Raw genomic sequence first — 21949 nt, 5'->3', positions numbered from 1 at the left:
TGCCGAGGTGTGCCGGGCAGAGCAGTCCTGGTGTGTGTTGTGTCACTTGTCTGTTGTGCACTCTGTCTGTTTGGTGTCTTGTCTTTTCCTTTTGTCCTTTGAGGGGCCTATCAAAACCCCTGGCATCAGTCTTAGCATTTCTGATCTCTGTGCTCCTCAGCCAGGTGCCTTTGTCTCAGCTGCTCGGACACTCATCAGAATCCATCTCTCTTCACAAGCGTCCAGTCCGATGCCTTTTCAGGTCTTGTTCTGAGCTGTACTGACAGCCGTGCACCGCCCTGATCCATTCCGGCGGGTTAGGTCTTGTGAGAATGCAAAGGCAGGTAGAGGATTCTGACCGTAGGATTCTCGGGCATCCATCTCTGCATTTCTTGGGATAAGTCATCCCGATGGCATCTTGTTCCTGCAGGGTTCTCTGAGCCTGGCCAGCTCACCTTCAGTCTCACCTCGGTCATCTCATTCCGAGTTCTCTGGACCCTCAGGGTCATTCTTCTTGCCCAGAGTTTTCTGTCCCTGTTGTGTCCCCTCGTTTGTCCTGTGCTGTGTCACGGGTGTTGGTGTGTGTTTGGCCAGGAGCTGCTCTGCCTTGATGCTCAGTCTGGGTGTAGGGGTAATAGGATAATAGTGCTGGGGGCTTGAAATTTGTGATGTGGAGTGTAGCAGGGCTGTCGAGGGTATTCCTAGATTTCCACAAGATATGTGGAGCTGTCAAGGTATCCTGCAGCACTCTGACTGTTGTTCTGACTTTCTTTCAGATGCAGGTGGATGAAATCTGTGGCAGAGCCCCCCATCCTGGGTGAGGGGGCTCCCCTGAGAAGGTCGGTCACTGTTTTGATTTGCAGGGGAGGTGTAAATGGTGGCCGTGTTACAGCTCTGTTCTTTGTCTTTATTTTTAGACCAGACCCTGCGACGCCGGCGTTGGCCTCTGAGCGCAGCTGAAGCACAGGGCCGAGGACACAGGCAAGCTTAGGAGACTGTGAGTAGCAGAATTGCTGGTTTCTGGCTGATGTGCTGCTAAGAGCACAGGGTCACGTTTAGTTCTCTTTATTGTAGCTGACGAGGAGACACCAGCCTGGTCACAGCAGGAATTTCCCCGAGGGAGAGGCAGCCTTCTTTGGGACCTGGCGTGGATGCACCTCCCCAGACATCTGAGAGATAAGTGGAGAGCTCAGAGCCGTAGAGGGCATGAAAGAAGAGTGTGGGGTCACTAGCAAGGTTTTTTGAGTCAGGTTTGAAGACAGGGATGTCTAAGCTGTGACCCCTTAGGTTTCATCCAGGGAGAGTCTCATTCTGGATCACAGTGCCGAGGTGTGCAGGGCAGAGCAGTCCTGGTGTGTGTTGTGTCTGTTGTGCACTCTGTGTCTTGGGTGTCTTGTGTGTGCTGTCTTTTCCCTTAGCCCTTCAGGGGCCTGTCAAAACCTCTGGCATCAGTCTTAGCATTTCTGATCTCTGTGCTCCTCAGCCAGGTGGCTTTGTCTCAGCTGCTCGGACACTCATCAGAATCCATCTCTCTTCACAAGCATCCAGTCCGATGCCTTTTCAGGTCTTGTTCTGAGCTGTATTGACAGCCGTGCACCGCCCTGATCCATTCGGCGGGTTAGGTCTTGTGAGAATGCAAAGACAGGTCGAGGATTCTGACCGTAGGGTTCTCGGGCATCCATCTCTGCATTTCTTGGGATAAGTCATCCCGATGGCATCTTGTTCCTGCAGGGTTCTCTGAGCCTGGCCAGCTCACCTTCCATCTTACCTCGGTCATCTCATTCCGAGTTCTCTGGACCCTCAGGGTCATTCTTCTTGCCAGAGTTTTCTGTCCCTGTTGCGTCCCCTCGTTTGTCCTGTGCTGTGTCAGGGGTGTTGGTGTGTGTTTGGCCTGGAGCTGCTCTGCCTTGATGCTCAGTCTGGGTGTGGGGGTAATAGGGTAATAGTGCCGGGGGCTTGAAATTTGTGATGTGGGGTGTAGTTAGACTGTAGAGGGTATTCCTAGATTGCCACAAGATGTGTGGAGCTGTCAAGGTATCCTGCAGCACTCTGACTTTTGTCCCAACTTTCTTTCAGATGCAGAGGGATGAAATCCGTGGCAGATCCCCCCATCCTGGGTGAGGGGCTCCCCTGAGAAGATCGATCGCTATTCAAGGTGAGAGTCACATATTTCACATTTTTTGGCACTCCAGTGCAGGCCACCTGCATTTACAGCTTGAAACAGGTGAGTCCCTTGGTAACCCCTGGGCAGCAGCTGGAGCCTGCTCCGGGCTGGGCTGAGGGAGCAAACACTTGTGGCTGACACAGCTCCACACTGGGGGTACTTGGGAAAACACCTGCCTTGTCCTGGATTGTTTTTTTTTTTTGAGCTTTTGACAAGGTTTTAGTCATCACCTTGGTAAAAATAAATGGTAAGGACTGAAAACATGAGAGGCTGGCAGGTTATATGCACGAAAGACAACTTTTTTTTTCTTAAATATTTGTGCAACCTATATCTTAATTTTGAGACTCTTTTTTGGTCAACTTTATTGTAAAACCTCCTTATTTTCAAGTTAGCTGCTTCAATAATGAATTTGTTTTACAAATAGCCGCTAATGTCCGAAGGTTAAAGCACTAACACCGACATCCCACCTCTTTTATTTTTGCAGCAAAATTTTATCTTTACTAAACTTGAAACTTGATGTTTTTGCAGGTAGTAAGTTAAAGAAGGTGTTTATCTGCCCATCACTGATAGTCAGGGTCATGAAGAAATTGCTCTAGTGTTCTAAAATAAATGCAGATTTTTAGGCCTCTCCCATTCTCTCTGACTAGCAGCATGTGAATTGATTTTTGATCTCCTTTCTGTTGGTGTCTGTGGGTTTTAAGCTGCATGGAGAAGGTGTCTGTGGACATGGCACCCAGGGAATGGTGCTGGGAAGGGCAGGATGGAAAGGAGCTGCTCAGGAATCCAGAGCAGCAGTGGAGTGGGAGCTGGTGCTGCTGCCTCAGTCACACCCTCCTGGACAGTCTGTGCAGTGATAATATTCCTACTTTCCTTCCTGAACCTGGGGTTGGAGGAGAACATGAGTCTTGGCATTGTTGGAAAGGGGAACTCCAGGGAAAAACTGCTGTTTGTGTCCTCAGAGAGCAGTGGGAAGAGCCTGGGAGAAAGCCTGGCTGGCTGAGGGATCCTTGTGTCCCCTCAGGAATAAATCCCTGCGTCTCCTCAGACCTGCTGGTTTGCAGTAGAGTTTGGGCACCTTTCGCTGCAGCTGTGGTTCTTAATAACTGGAAGTCCAGGGATTGCTGGGCGATTCCCATAAGTTCTCCTATTTTGTAGGAGCTGCACGGTGAGGTCAGCATTCTGATGGAGGCCCTGGCACAGCTGCCAAGGGCAAGGAACGTGGAGCATCCCGGGGCTTCTCCCACCCGAGTTTCTCCCGGAGCGTGCTGCGTGTCATGCCGGATGTTTAACCCGGGTTTGGGGTGTTCTCCTGCAGTCCCAGCTCTGACTGCTGCCCCCGAGCCCCGGCCTTGCTCTGTCCCAGCACTGAACCTGGCAGGTGGGTGTGCTTTTCCAGCCCTTGAATCCCACGGGCAATCCCAGATTCCCGGAGCTCCCCGAGGCACAGCCTGGCCTCCCTCCCTGGGAGCTGCATTTCAGTCTGCCTGGACCAAGGCCATCCTGTTTGAGACTTTATTCCTGTTGCTTTTCCTCTTGCAGGTTGTGGGCAAAAAGGAGAGAGCCAGTAGGAAGTGAAGCCACTGGAAGGCCTTATCCCAGTCCAAGGTTGGATAGGAGTAACTGGACCTGTTGAATTCCCACTTCCCTTTAAATTAGAGCAGAGGAAGCAGATTTTAAATCATCATTCCATGAACTTTCACCAACTTCATGACTCTTGCAAAAGTTTTCAATGTTAGAAATTCCTGAGCTTGTTTTCCAGGCAAGCTTGGATTTAGATGTTATTCCTTCCTTTTATTTGAAGGAATAACTCTGATTTTCTCTCTGATTTTAGTAAGGGAATATTTATTTATTCCAATTTTCCATCCTAATTGGAATTTTTGCACCTTGTAGAGCACATTTCCAAGGAAATTTACCCAATTAATGTTGGTAAATCAGGAATTGTCCAGCACCATCTCCACAAAATTCTGTGAATTCCCAAGAAAACGTTGAAGTATTTCTTTGCCATGATTCATCTCTTTGTAAAGTTCAATTTACTGCATTTTTAATTACATAAATGCCATTAAAACCTGAATCCAGGCCTAGCTGCTGTTCCTTGGACACAGGGGGCTGGTTCTTTCCTACCTTGGCACATTTGGGTGTTTGTCCAAAATGAGCTTCCCACTAAAATAGAATTTGTTTCCAAGCAAAAGTGGGAATTGTCTAGAAAACCTTCTGTTCTGGGGGGCACTGGGTTTGTTTCCCTTATTGCTGCATAATTGAGGAAAGCCATGGCGCTTTTTTAGGCAGTGGCAGGAGGTGAAAGCTGCATTTATTTAATTTTGTATTTTATTTTTTGTTATTTTTGTATTTTTATGCTCTTTTGTTGTGGTTTCTCATGTTGCGTTTTGTGGTTTTTCAAAGACTTTTTCTTCCGTTTTTTAATTTTTATATTTTTTTCTTTAGCTATTTATTTACTTGTTAAAACTACTTTTAGTTTTTTATTTTAATTTTTTGTTTAAATTTTTTTTCCACTTTTTTTGTTACTTTGAAATTTTTTTCTTTTGGTATTTTAATTTTATTTATTATTTTCTGTCGTTTTGGTTTATTTTTTCATGTTTTCTTTGTTCCTTTTTTTTTTTCCCCATACTCTTTCTTCCCCCGGGCGCCTGGGGGTTTGGCTGTTGGCAAGAAAGATGAGAAATGACCTCCGTGCCCGCTGGACGTCGGGATGTCATAGAGAGCGCAGTTGGCAAAAGCTCTGTATTTTCTGCTCCATAAAACTCCTGAAGGGAGAAAGCTGTGACCACCGTGGTGCCGTTTTTTCCTTCCCAGCCCCGACCAGGTCTCCTCCTACCCGTGCACAGTGTTACCAGCAGCAGCCTGCTGTCCAGGCTGTCGAGGCGTATTTCAGAGGGGGCAATAAAAACAAAGTAGACGTTTTATTTTGAACTCTCCGACCCTGCTTGTTTATTAGCAAAGAACTCCAAAACAAAGCGAACAAAAAAAGAAAACCCACAAACTAAACTCCCCCGCAACCCACCAAAAAAAAACCATAGAGAAAGAGAAAACATGCCCATATTATTTGAATAAAGATTAAAACTTTACCCCTTAGAAAACCAGGCTCATTTAATTCAAATTAATTGTGTTTCTGATGTGTTAGGTTAATGAATTCATCTAGTGTAAAATATCGTTTAAAATATAAACAAACGAATTAAAAAATAATGAAAAAGAAAAATAACAAAAAGTATAGGATATGAAAAATAAATAATAAATACACAATATATTATTACATACTACACGTTTTATAAGTATATATAATATACATAATATAAACATCTATAATGTACATAATCATGATATTTCAATGAAATGTATTATTATTTATAACATTACATAATAAATAATAAATTATTTTATATATAACTTTCTATACTTAATATATATAATAAATATAATAGTATAATAAACATAATACATGATGTATAATGTACATAATATAAAAGCTGAATTGTAATGATTACTGTAAATATCAGAATCACAAAGATAAAAAATATTGAAATAGAGCCTGAACGAAAGGCTTTTTTGTTTCGGTCTGGTTGCTGGCAGGGTTCTCGCAGGTGTGCTCGGGGGTCTTTTGGGCCATTTATTCCGGAGGCTGTTCGGAAGGGCATTTCTGGGCACGTTCGTTTATGGCTCCGCTCCGCGCCGCCGCGCGGCAGTGCTGCCACCCTGTGGGCAGAGAGCGGTAGTGCAGCTTCCCCCCCGCCCGGCCCGCCCGATCTGTGCGGCAATGCTGCCACCGTGTGGGCAAACAGCGGTAGTGCAGCTGTCCCTCCCGCCCGTCCCGCCTGATCTGTGCGGCAATGCTGCCATCGTGTGGGCAAAGAGCGGTAGTGCAGCTGTCCCTCCCGCCCGTCCCGCCGGAGCCGTGCGGCAGTGCTGCCACCCTGTGGGCAAAGAGCGGTAGTGCAGCTGTCCCCCATGACCGTCCCGCCGGAGCCGTGCGGCAGTGCTGCCACCCTGTGGGCAAAGAGCGGTAGTGCAGCTGTCCCCCCCCGCCCGTCCCCGACGCGCGTGGCAGCCCCGCATTGTGAGCTCGGGGGCGGCGCTGCCGCCCGCCCGCCCGCAGCTCGGGGCCGAAAGGGAGGGAAAAAGGCAAGGAGCCCGGGCGCGTGGCAGCCGGCTGCCTGCGCGCGCCACCCGGACCCCGGAGCCGTCCGGGCGCGATTTTCCGCGGCGTCTGCGGGTGTGCGGACACGGGATGGGGGCGCAGCGGCGCCGCGGGCGGCAGTCCATTGAGTCAGGCGCTTGTGTGAGCGGCCGAGGGGGCATTTTAGTGGGTTCCACTACCAAGATGGCGGCGAGACGCGAGGCGCCTGACCTTCTAAAAAGGGCGGCCAAAAGGGCGGGAAAAATAAGGACCCTATAGGTGTTTATGCAGCTGCCTGCACAAAACCCCGACTACGGCGCCGCCCGGGGGCAATTTTCCGCGGCGTTTCCAGGTGTGGGGACACGGGCCGTGTGCTCAGTCGCGCCGCGTCCGCGTTCAGATTCGTTGATTTAGTCAGGCGTCTGCGTAAACACCTGGCGGAGGCCTATGCCGAGCCGCAAAGAACATGGCGGCCGGGACGGAAGTGGCCTCAGGAGCAACCAAGATGGCGGCAAGGGAAAGCGGAAGTCACACGTCGCCCCTCACAAAATGGCGCCGAAGCGCGAGGCGCCCGACCTTCCAAAAAAGGCGGCCAAAAGGGCGGGAAAAAATAAGGACCCTATAGGCATTTAGCCAGACGCCTGCACAAAAACCCCGACTACGGCGCTGCCCGGGCGCAATTTTCCGCGGCGTTTCCAGGTGTGCCGACACGGGCCGTGTGCTCAGTCGCGACGCGCTTGCGTTCGGATTCGTGGATTTAGTCAGGCGTCTGTGTAAACACCTGGCGGAGGCCTATGCCGAGCCACAAAGAACATGGCGGCCGGGACGGAAGTGGCCTCAGGAGCAACCAAGATGGCGGCAAGGAAAAGCGGAAGTCACGCGTCGCCCCTCACAAAATGGCGCCGAGGCGCGAGGCGCCCGACCTTCCAAAAAGGGCGGCCAAAAGGGCGGGAAAAAATAAGGACCCTGTAGGCGTTTACGCAGATGCCTGCACAAAAACCCCGACTACAGCGCCGCCCGGGCGCAATTTTCCGCGGCGTTTCCAGGTGTGCAGACACCGGCCATGTGCTCATCCGCGCCGCCTCCGGGTTCGGATTCGTGGATTTAGTCAGGCGTCTGTGTAAACACCTGCCAGGGGCCTTAGCGGTGCCGCAAAAAAGATGCCGGCGGGACCGGAAGTGGCCTCAGACGCAACCAAGATGGCGGCAAGGAAGGGCGGAATGCTCGTGGGGCTCGTCGCGGCCGAAAATCACCGAGTGCAGCTCACACCCTGCAATGGCAAAAGCTGTTTTATTAAAACTCAGCCGAGAATTTTCCTCTTATTTCCAGGTCACAGGATATACTGAGGCTGAGAGGGATCCTAAAATCTGACTCTCAAGCAGACGGACCGTTTGAGAATCGAACTCAGCACCTTGGCATTACCCGGACTCTGCTCCAAGCAGCTGAACCAATCTCTGCATTATGGGGATGGACCTCCATAGGATGGCAACGCTTGGCCCCACTAAGGTAAGTGCAGTGCCGCCTTCTCTGCCAAAGCTGCTTCACACAGCAGCCCCTGGAATGGCTCGAGGGCAGAACTGGCTGGCAGGTCACGACAGCACAAAGCTCTTCCAGTGACGCTGATTTCCTGTCCTTTCCAGGATTTACTCAACAGCTGCCGTAAAAGTACTTACACAAAGTCTCTTTCTGGGCGGAAAGGAGCAGGACAAGTCCTGAGGCTTCCCTTCTTCCACGGCCAAAGTTCTGGAGAGAGGCAGGGCCGGTCCCACCCGCACAGGGGCGTTTCCTGCAGGTGAGTGTTGCCGGGCCAAACTGATGGCAGCTGCTGAGGCCGGGGCTGCTTTTCTGGCCGGAGGCCTCGGTGCCCCCCCGTGCCGCCTGCAGTGTCCCTCGGTGTTTCCTGCAGGTGTCCCGGGTGCCCGGAGGCGCAGGGAGGAAGGAGGCCGGCAGCCCCAGCGGGGCCAGCAGCCCTGGGATGATGTGCAGGGAGGAGCTGTGCCTGCGGGGCCCCGCCCGTGGCAGCGGCGGCCAAACGCAGGGCCCGGGGCCGGGCTCGGGGCTGGCACGGACACGGCCCCGGGGCTGCCGCGGCTCCTCGGCCAGGGGCTGCTCCCACCGGGCACGGGGAGATGCTGCAGCCCGGACAGAGGCACCCACAGCCCAAGAGCTCCCCAGGGAACAGCTGGCATTGCCCGGGAACGGCGGCTCGGGCTGTCTGCAGAGGGGCTCAGACAGCAATTCCCACCTCCCGGAGCTCCCACACAGTTGCCAGGGATGTCCTGGCCACCCCAAATCCCCTCCCTTTCAGCCTGAGGACATCACCCATCGGCAGCATTAAAGCCAAGGTGCTCCTCCCTCACAGAAATTAAATCCAGAGCAACGGCCCTCGGAGATGCCTCAAAATCAAAGGTTTGAGTGGGATGGAGTTTCGTTTGGATGAAGTCTGGACTTTTCCAGGGAGCCGGCCGGAGTGCAGAAGTGATGGAAAGCTTTTGCAGGTGGGTCCCACTGGAGGTGTGCTGAAGGCAGGGATGGGCATCCCTTGCCTGAGGGAAAGGCACTTGCAGAGGCCGCTGCTGGGGCTCGGAAAGGAGCTGAGCTCCTGCAGGGAGCTGTGTCCTCCCGAGGGCACAGGGGCTGCCTCAGCACAGGCCGGCCAGTGCCTTCTCCTGCTCTGAAACATCACCTGGAGCCCGAGCTCAGGGGGTGGCTGAATTCCAGGGAAATCTGACAGGTGACCCCCAGGGGATGAGGGTTAGAATTAACCAAATCTATGGAATAGAAACCTATCCTGTCCCCATCCTGCTGAGCTTCCTTGGAAGCTCTGCTGGTTCCTGACACATCTGGCATTCAAGCAGCAGCTCTGCGTGGGAATATCCATGCTCTGTGAGGCACTGTGAGGTTATTGCAGCAGGAACTGAGCAGGGAATTCGGGGCCGTGGGTATAATTCATCTAAACTAGCAAAGGTGACAGTGAACCCCAAATCTGGGCACCACACAGAGAACAATCTTTGTGCTGCCCTGTCAGCTCAAGCCCCTGGGCTGGGAAGTTTTGGGAGTCAAACATATGGAATGATAAAAGTCACAGCAACTGGTGTCACCCCGAGGGACAGTCCAAGTCCCAGACAATTCCTCTGCAGTCCCCTGGGGGGGAAAACACCCTCTGTCTGCCAGGAGCCCTGACTCTGTTTCTCCTATCAGCTGTGTTGGGCTTTAAGAACTTGAAATAACTTTGAAGCCAAAGAAATCACCTTTTCCTTCTGGTTTGATTGTGTTTTTTTGTTGTTTTTTTTTTTTTTTCTTTCTTTCAGATGCTGGACTTGCTTCTGTGGATGTGTGCTGAGCTCTGGCTGCAGGGGACTGTCAGGCCTGAATGGCTGTGAGTTTGTGTTCTTCTCGCTGGGGAAGCAGAAATAATTATTAATTAGACTGCAGAAATGTTTTCAGAAACCTTTCCCCTTTCCTGCCCTTTGCTGGTGGATCTTCTCTTTCTGCCTTTGACTTTACAAAGCTGTTCCCTGATGTCAGTTCCCCTGCCTGAATTCCTTGCAGCTCCTAGCTGGGAAAAACTGGGATGATGTCCTAGGGATGTTCTTAGGGGAGGACAGAGGTGAGATTTTTGCCTGTATTTTTCTAATATTTTCTAAAATTTCAGGGAGCTGCTCCTGCTCCTGCCCCTAATCCTGCTGCTGCTGCACAAGTGGAGCCTTGTCAGCGAAGACCTGCATCTGCAGGAGGCCCCGCAGGCCCTGGCTGGGAAATGCCAAAACAAAGAAGTGATCAGTAAGTGCTGAACTGCTTCCAGGAGGGCATATTTTGTTGCAGCCGTTACAGACCAACCGTGTGGTGCTGGTGACTTTGTGTGAGTTGCTTTATTAAAGCCATTCGTTGGTAAGGGTTTTGAGCCTGCCTTGGAGAGCACTTGGAGCTCTGGGTGCCCTGGCTTTCCCCTAGGTGGCCCGGGGGGCGCCCTGGCTGTCCCCTAGGTGTCCCTGGGGTGCTCTGGCTGTCCCTGGGGTTGCCCTGGCTGTCCCCTAGGTGTCCCTGGAGTGCCCTGGCTGTCCCCTAAGTGTCCCTTGGGGTCCACGGGCTGTCCACTAGGTGTCCCTTGGGGGGACCTGACTGTCCCTGGGATGCCCTGGCTGTCCCCTAGGTGTCCCTGGGGGTGCCCTGGCTGTCCCCTAGTTGTCCCTGGGGTGCCCTGGCTGTCTCTTAGGTGTCCCTGGGGGTGCCCTGGCTGTCCCCTAGGTGTCCCAGGGCTGCCCTGGCTGTCTTTTAGGTGTCCCTGGGCGTGCCCTGACTGTCCCCTAGGGGTACCTTGTCTGTCCCAGGGGGGGCCCTGGCTGTCTTCCTAGGTGTCCCTGGGGGGCCCTGGCTGTCCCCTAGGTGTCCTTGGGGTGCCTTGCTGTCCTCAAGGCGTCCCTGGGGTGCCCTGGCTGTCCCCTAGGTGTCCCTAGGGGTGCCTTGTCTGTCCCTGGGGGGGCCCTGGGGGTACCCTGGTGTCCCTGAGAGGGCCCTGGCTGTCCCCTAAGTGTCCCTGGGGGTGCTCTGGTGTCCCTGGGGATGCCCTGGCTGTCCCCTAGGTGTCCCTGGGGGTGCCCTGGGTGTCCCTGGGGTGCCCTGGCTGTCCCCTAGGTGTCCCTGGGGTGCCGTGGCTGTCCCCTTGGTGTCCCTGGGGGTGCCCTGGCTGTCGCATAGGTGTCCCTGGAGGTGCCCTGGCTGTCCCCTTGGTGTCCCTGGGGGTGCCCTGGGTGTCCCTGGGGTGCCCTGGCTGTCCCCTAGGTGTCCCTGGGGGTGCCCAGGGTGTCCCTGGGGTGCCTTGCTGTCCCCTAGGTGTCCCTGGGGGTGCCCTGCCTGTCCCCTAGGTGTCCCTGGGGGTGCCCTGCCTGTCCCCGAGGTGTCCCTGGGGGTGCCCTGGCTGTCCTTGGGGTGCTCTGGCTGTCCCCTAGGTGTCCCTGGAGTGCCCTGACTGTCCCCTAGGTGTCCCTGGGGGTTCCCTGGCTGTCCCCTAGTTGTCCCTGTGGGAGCCCTGGCTGACCCTAGGGTGCCCTGCCTGTCCCCTAAGTGTCCCTGGGAGTGCCCTGGCTGTCCCCTAGGTGTCCCTGGGGTCCCCTGGGTGTCCCCGGGGGTGCCCTGGCTGTTCCTGTGGTGCCCTGGCTGTCTTCTAGGTGTCCCTGGGGGGCCCTGGCTGTCCCCTAGGTGTCCCTGGGGTTCCCTAGCTGTCCCTGGGGTGCCCAGGCTTTCCTATAGGTGTCCCAGGGCTGCCCTGGCTGTCCCATAGGTGTCCCTGGGGGTGCCCTGGCTGTTCCTTAGGTGTCCCTGGGGGTGCCCTGGCTGTCCCTTAGGTGTCCCTGGGGGTTCCCTGGCTATCTGTGGGGTGCCGTGGCTGCCTCTGGGGTGCCCTTGATGTCCCCTAGGTGTCCCTGGGGTGCCCTGAGTGTCCCTGTGGGTGCCCTTGGGTCCCCTAGGTGTCCCTGGGGTGCCCTGGCTGTCCTTTAGGTGTCCCTGGGGGTGCCCTGGCTGTCCCCTAGGTGTCCCTGCCTCGCTCGTATCCTCGACTCCGCCTCCGGCGCCATGGTGACACCCCTCCCAGTCTGGACCAGTGTGGCCACACCCCCTCCCCTGGGGCCATTAGACCCATCCCAGTACAGACCAGTAAGGCACCGTGTGCCCACCATCGACCCCCACACGCCTGCCAGTTCGTCCCAGTCCACTCCCCGTCCATCCCAGTTCTCTCTGATCACCCTCCCAGTGCTCCCAGTCCATCCCAGTCCCGCAGGTGCTGGTGCTTGTGGCTTGATCAGCTGGTGCCTGTCCGCAACGTGGAGCGGGTCAAATGAGGCCTCAGGGGGAGGGGGGGGCGGAATTTGGGGGGTCCTGGGGGTCCCGAGTTGTCCTCGAGGGGTTTGGAGGGTTTTGGGGGGTCTGCGGGGAGTCTCAAGGGGCTGCTGTGGGTGTTTTTCGGGGATCTTCGGGAGGTTTGGGCGGCCCATTTGAGGCATCAGAGGAACCTGAGGAGGGTTTTGCGGGCTCCTGGAGGTCGGGGGGGCCCTGGGGGTGGTTTGGGGGGCACTGGGGGGTTCCAGCCCGTGACCCCCCCCCGTTTTTGACCCCCCCCCCCCCCCCCGAGCTGTTTCGGTCTCATCGACGCCCTCCTGAAGCCCAAGGGGGGGTGGGCGCTGGGCCCCCCCCGCTGCCCCCTCCCCCTGCCACCCCCGCGACGCCCTGCAGGTGAGGGACCCCCAAAAACCCCTCCCCAGACCCCAAATTCAACCCTGGGACCCCAAAAAAACCCCCAAAACCTCTCCCCGGACCCCAAATTCACCCCTGAGGCCCCAAAAAAACCCTCAAACCCCTCCCCATGAACCCCAAATCCACCCCTGGGACCCCCCAAAACCTCCCCAGGACCCCAGATCCACCCCGGGACCCCCAAATCCATCCCTTGGACCCCCAAAAACCCCCAAATCCATCCCTGGGACCCCCCAAAACCTCCCTCCAAACCCCAAATTCACCCCTCGGACCTCCAGAATCCTTCCACAGGACCCCTCAGGGGTCGTTCCCCACGAAAAAGTGCGGGAAACGTGAGGGGAGAAAAAGGGCGGGAAACGTGAGGGGAGAAAAAGGGCGGGATCAAGTGGAGGGGATCAATGGAATTTTGGGGGGGGTCGGCGACGCTGAGGAAGGATCAATGGAATATTGGGGGGGCATCAATGACATTGGGGGGGTCAGTGACACTCGGGTGGGGATCAATGATGCTGTGGGGGGGTCGATATCAGCTCGAGGGGCGGCCATGGGTTTTTGGGGGGCCGCAACGCAGGCAGCCGTGCTGGGTTTGGAGCGGGGGGGCCCCTTCAACCTCTGGGGGGGCCCTGGCTGTCCCCTGGCTGTACCTGGGGGTGCCCTGGCTGTCCCCTAGGTGTCCCTGGGGATGCCCTGGAGTCCCTGGGGGTGCCCTGGCTGTCCCTGGGGGTCCCTGGCTGTCCCCTAGGTGTCCCTGGGGTGCCCTGGCTTTCCCTGGGGTGCCCTGGCTGTCCCCTAGGTGTCCTTGGGGTGCCTTGCTGTCCCCAAGGCGTCCCTGGGGTGCCCTGGCTGTCCCCTAGGTGTCCCTGGGGGTGCCCTGGCTGTCCCTGGGGGTCCCTGGCTGTCCCATAGGTGTCCCTAGGGGTGCCTTGTCTGTCCCTGGGGGGGCCCTGGGTGTACCCTGGTGTCCCTGGGAGGGCCCTGGCTGTCCCCTAAGTGTCCCTGGGGGTGCTCTGATGTCCCTGGGGATGCCCTGGCTGTCCCCTAGCTGTCCCTGGGGGTGCCCTGGGTGTCCCTGGGGTGCCCTGGCTGTCCCCTAGGCGTCCCTGGGGTGCCGTGGCTGTCCCCTTGGTGTCCCTGGAGGTGACCTGCCTGTCCCCTAGGTGTCCCTGGAGGTGCCCTGGCTGTCCCCTTGGTGTCCCGGGGGGTGCCCTGGCTGTCCCATAGGTGTCCCTGGAGGTGCCCTGGCTGTCCTCTTGGTGTCCCTGGGGGTGCCCTGGGTGTCCCTGGGGTGCCCTGGCTGTCCCTGGGGTGCCCTAGCTGTCCCCTTGGTGTCCCTGGGGTACCCTGGCTGTCCCTTAGATGTCCCTGGGGGTGCCCTGGCTCTCCTTGAGGTGCCCTGGCTGTCCCTTATGTGTCCCTGGGGGTGCCCAGGGTGTCCCTGGGGTGCCCTAGCTGTCCCCTAGGTGTCCCTGGGGGTGCCCTGCCTGTCCCCGAGGTGTCCCTGGGGGTGCCCTGGCTGTCCTTGGGGTGCTCTGGCTGTCCCCTAGGTGTCCCTGGAGTGCCCTGACTGTCCCCTAGGTGTCCCTGGGGGTTCCCTGGCTGTCCTCTAGTTGTCCCTGGGGGAGCCCTGGCTGTCCCTAGGGTGCCCTGCCTGTCCCCTAGGTGTCTTTGGGAGTGCCCTGGCTGTCCCCTAGGTGTCCCTGGGGGTGCCCTGGGTGTCCCTGGGGGTGCCCTGGCTGTCCCCTAGGTGTCCCTGGGGTCCCCTGGGTGTCCCCGGGGGTGCCCTGGCTGTTCCTGGGGTGCCCTGGCTGTCCTTTAGGTGTCCCTTGGGGTACCCTGGCTGTCCCCTAGGTGTCCCAGGGCTGCCCTGGCTGTCTCTTAGGTGTCCCTGGGAATGCGCTGGCTGTCCTTGGCGGCGCCGTGGCTGTCCCCTTGGTGTCCCTGGGGGCTCCCTGGGTGTCCCTGCGGAGGCCCTGACTGTCCCCTAGGTGTCCCAGGGGGTGCCCTGGCTGTCCCTGGGGAGCCCTGGCTGTCCCCTAACGGTCCCTGGGGGTGCCCTGGCTGCCCCTGGGGTGCCCTGTCTGTCCCCTAGGTGTCCCTGGTGGTGCCCTGGCTGTCCCTGGGGATCCCTGGCTGTCCCCTAGGCGTGCCTGCGGGTGACCTGGCTGTCCCCTAGGTGTCCCTGGGGGTGCCCTGGCTGTCCCCTTGGTGTCCCTGGGGTGCCCTGGCTTTCCCTGGGGTGCCCTGGCTGTCCCCTAGGTGTCCTTGGGGATGCCCTGGTGTCCCTGGGGGTGCCCTGCCTGTCCCCTAGGTGTCCCTGGGGGTGCCCTGGGTGTCCCTGTCAGGGCCCTGGCTGTCCTTATGTGTCCCTAGGGGTACCTTGTCTGTCCCTGGGGGGGCCCTGGCTGTCCCTGTGGGGGCCCTGGCTGTCCCCTAGGTGTCCCTGGGGTGCCCTGGCTGTCCCTGGGGTACCCAGGCTTTTGTTTAGGTGTCCCTAGGGGTGCCCTGGCTGTCCCGTAGTTGTCCCTGGGGTGCCCTGGCTGTCCCTTAGGTGTCCCTGGAGGTGCCCTTGCTGTCCATTGGGGGGCCCTGGCTGTCCCTGTGGGGGCCCTGGCTGTCTTCTAGGTGTCCCTGGGGGGCCCTGGCTGTCCCCTAGGTGTCCCTGGGGTGCCCTGGCTGTCCCTGGGGTGCCCTGGCTGTCCCCTAGGTGTCCCTGGGGTGCCCTGAGTGTCCCTGTGGGGGCCCTGGCTGTCCCCTAGGTGTCCCTGCCTCGCTCGTATCCTCGACTCCGCCTCCGGCGCCATGGTGACACCCCTCCCAGTCTGGACCGGTGTGGCCACACCCCCTCCCCTGGGGCCATTAGACCCATCCCAGTACAGACCAGTAAGGCACCGTGTGCCCACCATCGACCCCCACACGCCTGCCAGTTCGTCCCAGTCCACTCCCCGTCCATCCCAGTTCTCTCTGATCACCCTCCCAGTGCTCCCAGTCCATCCCAGTCCCGCAGGTGCTGGTGCTTGTGGCTTGATCAGCTGGTGCCTGTCCGCAACGTGGAGCAGGTCAAATGAGGCCTCAGGGGGAGGGGTGGGCGGATTTTGGGGGGTCCTGGGGGTCCCGAGTTGTCCTGGAGGGGTTTGGGGGGTTTTGGGGGGTCTGCGGGGAGTCTCAAGGGGCTGCTGTGGGTGTTTTTGGGGGGGCTTCGGGAGGTTTGGGCGGCCCATTTGAGGCATCAAAGGAACCTGAGGAGGGTTTTGCGGGCTCCTGGAGGTCGGGGGGGCCCTGGGGGTGGTTTGGGGGGCACTGGGGGGTTCCAGCCCGTGACCCCCCCCGTTTTTGACACCCCCCCCGAGCTGTTTCGGTCTCATCGACGCCCTCCTGAAGCCCAAGGGGGGGTGGGCGCTGGGCCCCCCCCGCTGCCCCCTCCCCCTGCCACCCCCGCGACGCCCTGCAGGTGAGGGACCCCCAAAAACCCCTCCCCGGACCCCAAATTCACCCCTGGGACCCCAAAAAACCCCCAAAACTTCTCCCCGGACCCCAAATTCAGCCCTGAGGCCCCAAAAAACCCCCAAAAACCCCTCCCCATGAACCCCAAATCCACCCCTGGGACCCCCCAAAACCTCCCCAGGACCCCAGATCCACCCCGGGACCCCCAAATCCATCCCTTGGACCCCCAAAAACCCCCAAATCCATCCCTGGGACCCCCCAAAACCTCCCTCCAAACCCCAAATTCACCCCTCGGACCTCCAGAATCCTTCCACAAGACCCCTCAGGGGTCGTTCCCCACGAAAAAGTGCGGGAAACGTGAGGGGAGAAAAAGGGCGGGAAACGTGAGGGGAGAAAAAGGGCGGGATCAAGTGGAGGGGATCAATGGAATTTTGGGGGGCGTCAGCGACGCTGAGGAAGGATCAATGGAATATTGGGGGGGCATCAATGACATTGGGGGGGTCAGTGACACTCGGGTGGGGATCAATGATGCTGTGGGGGGGTCGATATCAGCTCGAGGGGCGGCCATGGGTTTTTGGGGGGCCGCAACGCAGGCATCCGTGCTGGGTTTGGAGCGGGGGGGCCCCTTCAACCTCTGGGGGGGCCCTGGCTGTCCCCTGGCTGTACCTGGGGGTGCCCTGCCTGTCCCCTAGGTGTCCCTGGGGATGCCCTGGAGTCCCTGGGGGTGCCCTGGCTGTCCCTGGGGGTCCCTGGCTGTCCCCTAGGTGTCCCTGGGGTGCCCTGGCTTTCCCTGGGGTGCCCTGGCTGTCCCCTAGGTGTCCTTGGGGTGCCTTGCTGTCCCCAAGGCGTCCCTGGGGTGCCCTGGCTGTCCCCTAGGTGTCCCTGGGGGTGCCCTGGCTGTCCCTGGGGGTCCCTGGCTGTCCCCTAGGTGTCCCTAGGGGTGCCTTGTCTGTCCCTGGGGGGGCCCTGGCTGTCCCCTAAGTGTCCCTGGGGGTGCTCTGGTGTCCCTGGGGATGCCCTGGCTGTCCCCTAGCTGTCCCTGGGGGTGCCCTGGGTGTCCCTGGGGGTGCCCTGGCTGTCCCTGGTGTGCCCTAGCTGTCCCCTACGTGTCCCTGGGGGTGCCCTGGGTGTCCCTGAGGTGCTCTAGGGGTGCCCCGGCTGTCCCTGGGGGTGCCCAGGCTGTCCCCTAGGGGTCCCTGGGGGTACCCTGGCTGTCCCTGGGGTGCCCTGGCTGTCCCCTAGGTGTCCCTGGGGTGCCGTGGCTGTCCCCTTGGTGTCCCTGGGGGTGACCTGCCTGTCCCCTAGGTGTCCCTGGAGGTGCCCTGGCTGTCCCCTTGGTGTCCCTGGGGTACCCTGGCTGTCCCTTAGATGTCCCTGGGGTGCCCTGGCTCTCCTTCGGGTGCCCTGGCTGTCCCTTATGTGTCCCTGGGGGTGCCCAGGGTGTCCCTGGGGTGCCCTGCCTGTCCCCTAGGTGTCCCTGGGGGTGCCCTGCCTGTCCCCGAGGTGTCCCTGGGGGTGCCCTGGCTGTCCCTGGGGTACCCAGGCTTTCCTTTAGGTGTCCCTAGGGGTGCCCTGGCTGTCCCGTAGTTGTCCCTGGGGTGCCCTGGCTGTCCCTTCGGTGTCCCTGGAGGTTCCCTTGCTGTCCATTGGGGGGCCCTGGCTGTCCCTGTGGGGCCCTGGCTGTCCCCTAGGTGTCCCTGGGGGTGCCTTGTCTGTCTCTTGGGGGGCCCTGGCTGTCCCTGTGGGGGCCCTGGCTGTCTTCTAGGTGTCCCTGGGGGGCCCTGGCTGTCCCCTAGGTGTCCCTGGGGTGCCCTGGGTGTCCCTGTGGGTGCCCTGGCTGTCCCCTAGGTGTCCCTGGGGTGCCCTGGCTGTCCCTGGGGTGCCCTGGCTGTCCATTAGGTGTCCCTGGGGGGGCCCTGGCTGTCCCTGTGGGGGCCCTGGCTGTCCCCTAGGTGTCCCTGGGGTGCCCTGGCTGTCCCTGGGGTACCCAGGCTTTTGTTTAGGTGTCCCTAGGGGTGCCCTGGCTGTCCCGTAGTTGTCCCTGGGGTGCCCTGGCTGTCCCTTAGGTGTCCCTGGAGGTGCCCTTGCTGTCCATTGGGGGGCCCTGGCTGTCCCTGTGGGGGCCCTGGCTGTCTTCTAGGTGTCCCTGGGGGGCCCTGGCTGTCCCCTAGGTGTCCCTGGGGTGCCCTGGCTGTCCCTGGGGTGCCCTGGCTGTCCCCTAGGTGTCCCTGGGGTGCCCTGAGTGTCCCTGTGGGGGCCCTGGCTGTCCCCTAGGTGTCCCTGCCTCGCTCGTATCCTCGACTCCGCCTCCGGCGCCATGGTGACACCTCTCCCAGTCTGGACCGGTGTGGCCACACCCCCTCCCCTGGGGCCATTAGACCCATCCCAGTACAGACCAGTAAGGCACCGTGTGCCCACCATCGACCCCCACACGCCTGCCAGTTCGTCCCAGTCCACTCCCCGTCCATCCCAGTTCTCTCTGATCACCCTCCCAGTGCTCCCAGTCCATCCCAGTCCCGCAGGTGCTGGTGCTTGTGGCTTGATCAGCTGGTGCCTGTCCGCAACGTGGAGCAGGTCAAATGAGGCCTCAGGGGGAGGGGTGGGCGGATTTTGGGGGGTCCTGGGGGTCCCGAGTTGTCCTGGAGGGGTTTGGGGGGTTTTGGGGGGTCTGCGGGGAGTCTCAAGGGGCTGCTGTGGGTGTTTTTGGGGGGGCTTCGGGAGGTTTGGGCGGCCCATTTGAGGCATCAAAGGAACCTGAGGAGGGTTTTGCGGGCTCCTGGAGGTCGGGGGGGCCCTGGGGGTGGTTTGGGGGGCACTGGGGGGTTCCAGCCCGTGACCCCCCCCGTTTTTGACACCCCCCCCGAGCTGTTTCGGTCTCATCGACGCCCTCCTGAAGCCCAAGGGGGGGTGGGCGCTGGGCCCCCCCCGCTGCCCCCTCCCCCTGCCACCCCCGCGACGCCCTGCAGGTGAGGGACCCCCAAAAACCCCTCCCCGGACCCCAAATTCACCCCTGGGACCCCAAAAAAACCCCCAAAACTTCTCCCCGGACCCCAAATTCAGCCCTGAGGCCCCAAAAAACCCCCAAAAACCCCTCCCCATGAACCCCAAATCCACCCCTGGGACCCCCCAAAACCTCCCCAGGACCCCAGATCCACCCCGGGACCCCCAAATCCATCCCTTGGACCCCCAAAAACCCCCAAATCCATCCCTGGGACCCCCCAAAACCTCCCTCCAAACCCCAAATTCACCCCTCGGACCTCCAGAATCCTTCCACAAGACCCCTCAGGGGTCGTTCCCCACGAAAAAGTGCGGGAAACGTGAGGGGAGAAAAAGGGCGGGAAACGTGAGGGGAGAAAAAGGGCGGGATCAAGTGGAGGGGATCAATGGAATTTTGGGGGGCGTCAGCGACGCTGAGGAAGGATCAATGGAATATTGGGGGGGCATCAATGACATTGGGGGGGTCAGTGACACTCGGGTGGGGATCAATGATGCTGTGGGGGGGTCGATATCAGCTCGAGGGGCGGCCATGGGTTTTTGGGGGGCCGCAACGCAGGCATCCGTGCTGGGTTTGGAGCGGGGGGGGCCCCTTCAACCTCTGGGGGGGCCCTGGCTGTCCCCTGGCTGTACCTGGGGGTGCCCTGCCTGTCCCCTAGGTGTCCCTGGGGATGCCCTGGAGTCCCTGGGGGTGCCCTGGCTGTCCCTGGGGGTCCCTGGCTGTCCCCTAGGTGTCCCTGGGGTGCCCTGGCTTTCCCTGGGGTGCCCTGGCTGTCCCCTAGGTGTCCTTGGGGTGCCTTGCTGTCCCCAAGGCGTCCCTGGGGTGCCCTGGCTGTCCCCTAGGTGTCCCTGGGGGTGCCCTGGCTGTCCCTGGGGGTCCCTGGCTGTCCCCTAGGTGTCCCTAGGGGTGCCTTGTCTGTCCCTGGGGGGGCCCTGGCTGTCCCCTAAGTGTCCCTGGGGGTGCTCTGGTGTCCCTGGGGATGCCCTGGCTGTCCCCTAGCTGTCCCTGGGGGTGCCCTGGGTGTCCCTGGGGGTGCCCTGGCTGTCCCTGGTGTGCCCTAGCTGTCCCCTACGTGTCCCTGGGGGTGCCCTGGGTGTCCCTGAGGTGCTCTAGGGGTGCCCCGGCTGTCCCTGGGGGTGCCCAGGCTGTCCCCTAGGGGTCCCTGGGGGTACCCTGGCTGTCCCTGGGGTGCCCTGGCTGTCCCCTAGGTGTCCCTGGGGTGCCGTGGCTGTCCCCTTGGTGTCCCTGGGGGTGACCTGCCTGTCCCCTAGGTGTCCCTGGAGGTGCCCTGGCTGTCCCCTTGGTGTCCCTGGGGTACCCTGGCTGTCCCTTAGATGTCCCTGGGGTGCCCTGGCTCTCCTTCGGGTGCCCTGGCTGTCCCTTATGTGTCCCTGGGGGTGCCCAGGGTGTCCCTGGGGTGCCCTGCCTGTCCCCTAGGTGTCCCTGGGGGTGCCCTGCCTGTCCCCGAGGTGTCCCTGGGGGTGCCCTGGCTGTCCCTGGGGTACCCAGGCTTTCCTTTAGGTGTCCCTAGGGGTGCCCTGGCTGTCCCGTAGTTGTCCCTGGGGTGCCCTGGCTGTCCCTTCGGTGTCCCTGGAGGTTCCCTTGCTGTCCATTGGGGGGCCCTGGCTGTCCCTGTGGGGCCCTGGCTGTCCCCTAGGTGTCCCTGGGGGTGCCTTGTCTGTCTCTTGGGGGGCCCTGGCTGTCCCTGTGGGGGCCCTGGCTGTCTTCTAGGTGTCCCTGGGGGGCCCTGGCTGTCCCCTAGGTGTCCCTGGGGTGCCCTGGGTGTCCCTGTGGGTGCCCTGGCTGTCCCCTAGGTGTCCCTGGGGTGCCCTGGCTGTCCCTGGGGTGCCCTGGCTGTCCATTAGGTGTCCCTGGGGGTGCCCTGGCTGTCCCCTAGGTGTCCCTGCCTCGCTCGTATCCTCGACTCCGCCTCCGGCGCCATGGTGACACCCCTCCCAGTCTGGACCGGTGTGGCCACACCCCCTCCCCTGGGGCCATTAGACCCATCCCAGTACAGACCAGTAAGGCACCGTGTGCCCACCATCGACCCCCACACGCCTGCCAGTTCGTCCCAGTCCACTCCCCGTCCATCCCAGTTCCCTCTGATCACCCTCCCAGTGCTCCCAGTCCATCCCAGTCCCGCAGGTGCTGGTGCTTGTGGCTTGATCAGCTGGTGCCTGTCCGCAACGTGGAGCGGGTCAAATGAGGCCTCAGGGGGAGGGGGGGGCGGATTTTGGGGGGTCCTGGGGGTCCCGAGTTGTCCTGGAGGGGTTTGGGGGGTTTTGGGGGGTCTGCGGGGAGTCTCAAGGGGCTGCTGTGGGTGTTTTTCGGGGATCTTCGGGAGGTTTGGGCGGCCCATTTGAGGCATCAAAGGAACCTGAGGAGGGTTTTGCGGGCTCCTGGAGGTCGGGGGGGCCCTGGGGGTGGTTTGGGGGGCACTGGGGGGTTCCAGCCCGTGACCCCCCCCCCGTTTTTGACCCCCCCCCCCCCCCGAGCTGTTTCGGTCTCATCGACGCCCTCCTGAAGCCCAAGGGGGGGTGGGCGCTGGGCCCCCCCCCGCTGCCCCCTCCCCCTGGCCTCCCCGTGACGCCCTGCAGGTGAGGGACCCCCAAAAACCCCTCCCCGGACCCCAAATTCACCCCTGGGACCCCAAAAAACCCCCAAAACCTCTCCCCGGACCCCAAATTCAGCCCTGAGGCCCCAAAAAAACCCCCAAAAACCCCTCCCCATGAACCCCAAATCCACCCCTGGGACCCCCCAAAACCTCCCCAGGACCCCAGATCCACCCCGGGACCCCCAAATCCATCCCTTGGACCCCCAAAAACCCCCAAATCCATCCCTGGGACCCCCCAAAACCTCCCTCCAAACCCCAAATTCACCCCTCGGACCTCCAGAATCCTTCCACAGGACCCCTCAGGGGTCGTTCCCCACGAAAAAGTGCGGGAAACGTGAGGGGAGAAAAAGGGCGGGAAACGTGAGGGGAGAAAAAGGGCGG

The 21949-nt window shown here is 59.9% G+C and overlaps 2 long non-coding RNA genes across 4 annotated transcripts; both read left to right on the top strand.

The window, feature by feature from the left end:
* The first annotated feature begins 1966 nt into the window (after positions 1 to 1966).
* LOC136304656 (uncharacterized) lies at positions 1967 to 5185 on the top strand. 2 transcript variants are annotated; one of them, XR_010724722.1, is made up of 4 exons: positions 1972 to 2134; positions 3299 to 3521; positions 3683 to 3748; positions 4816 to 5185. It is a non-coding gene; the product is annotated as an uncharacterized lncRNA (long non-coding RNA). The 2 variants fall into 2 exon arrangements; XR_010724721.1 differs by lacking the exon at positions 4816 to 5185 and having other exon boundaries at positions 1967 to 2134; positions 3683 to 4805.
* Positions 5186 to 7481: 2296 nt separating this feature from the next.
* Positions 7482 to 8693, top strand: LOC136304659 (uncharacterized). Of its 2 annotated transcripts, none has more exons than XR_010724727.1 (3): positions 7482 to 7778; positions 7913 to 8064; positions 8635 to 8693. It is a non-coding gene; the product is annotated as an uncharacterized lncRNA (long non-coding RNA). The 2 variants fall into 2 exon arrangements; XR_010724726.1 differs by lacking the exon at positions 8635 to 8693 and adding an exon at positions 8179 to 8258.
* Positions 8694 to 21949: the final 13256 nt, after the last annotated feature.

Source organism: Chamaea fasciata, unplaced genomic scaffold (assembly GCF_029207755.1).
Source record: "Chamaea fasciata isolate MVZ Bird 193981 ecotype frontalis unplaced genomic scaffold, bChaFas1.0.hap1 SCAF_140, whole genome shotgun sequence".
Classification (NCBI taxonomy): domain Eukaryota; kingdom Metazoa; phylum Chordata; class Aves; order Passeriformes; family Sylviidae; genus Chamaea; species Chamaea fasciata.
This window is presented reverse-complemented; position numbering and strand designations above follow the sequence as displayed.